The 2,506-nt window shown below is 56.7% G+C and overlaps 1 non-coding gene across 1 annotated transcript; it reads right to left on the bottom strand.

Annotated features, from left to right (window-relative positions):
• Positions 1–596: 596 nt before the first annotated feature.
• LOC122368853 lies at positions 597–715 on the bottom strand. The gene has a single exon (XR_006254313.1). It is a non-coding gene; the product is annotated as a 5S ribosomal RNA (ribosomal RNA).
• Between the last annotated feature and the right edge of the window lie 1,791 nt (positions 716–2,506).

Below are 2,506 nucleotides of genomic sequence, written 5' to 3'. Positions count from 1 at the left end.
AGCCCCTTGAGGCTTTCTAAGGGCCCCTTGAGGCTTTCTGAGGGCCCCTTGAGGCTTTCTGAGGGCCGCTTGACGCCAACTGAGGACCGCTGGACTCCAGTTGAGGACCGTTTGAGGCCTTCTGATGGCCATTTGGCGCCAGCTGAGGGCCATCTGGCACCAGCTGGCGATTGACGTTAGCTGAGGGCCCTTTGAGGCCATCTGAGGGCCCTTTAAGGCCATCTGAGAGCCCTTGGAGGTCATCTGAGGGCCCCTTAAGGCCATCTGGGGCCCTTCGAGGCCATCTGAGGGCCCTTTGACACCAGATGAGGGCCCTATGCCGCTAACTGAGGGCCCTTTGAGGTCATCTGAGGGCCCTTCGAGGCCATCTGAGGGCCTTTTGAGACCATCTGAGGGTCCTTTAAGGCCATTTGAGGGCCCTTTGTACACGGTCTTCGGTGGTCTAAGGATTAGCTTCGGCCGCCTCAAATGGGCCCTTATTCCTTCGAGCTGGGCCCCCCAACTCGAATGGGGGGAGGCGCCCTTGGCCATGTCGCAAGAGCATTAATAGTGAAGGGATAAATAGCAATCAGTGGCCACCATTGAAGAAGTGAAAATGACAACGAAACCCGGTGTTCCCAGGCGGTCACCCATCCAAGTACTAACCGGGCCCGGTGCTCCTTGACTTCAGTGATCGGACGGGAACTGGTATTTTCAGCATGGTATGGTCGTTGCCGACGAGAGCCGTCCATCTTCAACTCCTTTATCTGTAACATAAAAGATGACGTCACAACTCTGGCACTGATAAGCCTCAAACGCCACAGTCATTGCCTTTGGCCAAGCGGATGGCTTGGGTGATGGCGCTGCTTAGTCTCATTGCTTATGTAACCACCAAAAACACTGCCAAGTACCGATAGGTTACAACAAGCAAATGGCTCGCAAGCAATATGTAAAGGACGATGACACCAAACACATGAGTGAGAAGGGCAGTTGAAAATCGGCACAACTGAGAAATGACCCCCGTCAAATCTCGAGACAAAAGCGGCACTTACACCCACGCCGGCCGGGGGGGGGGGGGTGCCGCCCCCCATAGTTTTTTTTTCGCGATAGCTCCGAACGCCACGGCGATACAGAGATGAAGCTTGGCATACCTGAATTTCGATTCAAGCCGGATCTTTTGACACCAACCGCAATTTTCAGGTCATGTCAGGTCACCGACCTATGACCACTGGCGGATCCAGGGCTTCAGCGCGGGGTGGGGCATTCCAGGTCACGTAGCCAAACCTACATAGGTTACCCCCAAATCCTGTTTTCTCATCGGATTTAAGCCACTTATTTTTCGTCATAGTCCTGACACGAGTTTTTTTGAAAAAAAAGAAATGGTAGGACAACTGACCCCCATTTGCAGATCCAGGAGGAGGAGGCTTTTGGGACAAATACCCGGGCAGCGCCAGAAATCGACGAAAATTGGTGGGGCCGTTGGGCCCCTCAGAATGACTGGTGTATAGAGCCGACCCAGGGCCGCCGGTGTGGAACCTGGCGTGGGACCATCAAAGGTATCGGTGTGGGTTCCCCAGAGGCAGTGGTGTGGGGCCCTCGGAGTCGGAGGCACTGGTGCAGGAACCACAAAGGATCCGGTGTGGGCCCTCTAAGGTGCTGGTGTGAGGCCCTCACATGGACGCCGTTGTGGTGCCTCAGACACTGGTGTGGCGCTAAGCCCATACCATTCACAGATGGCTGTGTGTGGGGCCCTTGGAGTTGTTGGTGCGAAATGCGAATGCTTAATAACCCAGTAGGACCTCTCAGAGACCGACAAAGGGCCCTCAGAGGCCGGTAACGGGCCGTATGATGCCAAAAATGGGCCTTCACAGGCGGCAAGTGAAGGCCGGCAGTATCTCGGCAGTATCTTCAGGAGCCCTGTGGAGTTCTTAGAGATCGGCATGGTACTCTCAGACGCCGGTGGGGCCGAGTCACCGATGTAGGACCTACAGAGTTACCGGTGGCTGGCTGCCAGAGGCACTGGTATCGGGCCCAGAGGCGCCGGTGTGGGACCCTCAGAGTCGCCGATGTGGGGCCTCAGGAGACACTGGTGTCTCAGAGGTGGCGGTGTAGGGCCCTCAGACGTGTCTGTGTGGTGCCCTCACAGTCGCCGGTGAAGACTTTCAAAGGCATCGTTGTGGGAGTCCTCACTCCTCAGAGACACATGCATGGGGGCAAGGGGTCTTCAAGAGACCATCAAGGGTCAGCAGAGGCCTTCAGGAGCCCTGTGGGATCCTGGAGACTGGCGTGGTACTCTCAGGCGTCACTGGGAGCCCTCAGAGTCACCAGTGCGGGGCCCACAGAGTTGCAGGTAGGTAGCCGTCAGATGTGCCTGCTTAAGACCTTCAGAGGCGCCAGTGTGGGGTCCTCAGAGCCGCCGCCGATGTAGGGCCTTAAGAAATATTGGTGTTAGTCACTCAGATTGGCGGTGTTGGGCCCTCAAAGGCGCCGGTGTGTGACCCTCACAGGCGCCGTTATGGGCCCTCAG

The sequence above is a fragment of the Amphibalanus amphitrite genome, unplaced genomic scaffold (genome assembly GCF_019059575.1).
Source record: "Amphibalanus amphitrite isolate SeventyFive unplaced genomic scaffold, NRLGWU_Aamphi_draft 000982F_arrow, whole genome shotgun sequence".
In the NCBI taxonomy this organism is placed as follows: domain Eukaryota; kingdom Metazoa; phylum Arthropoda; class Thecostraca; order Balanomorpha; family Balanidae; genus Amphibalanus; species Amphibalanus amphitrite.
Note: the sequence above shows the minus strand (reverse complement) of the source record. Positions and strands in the feature narration are given on the sequence as shown.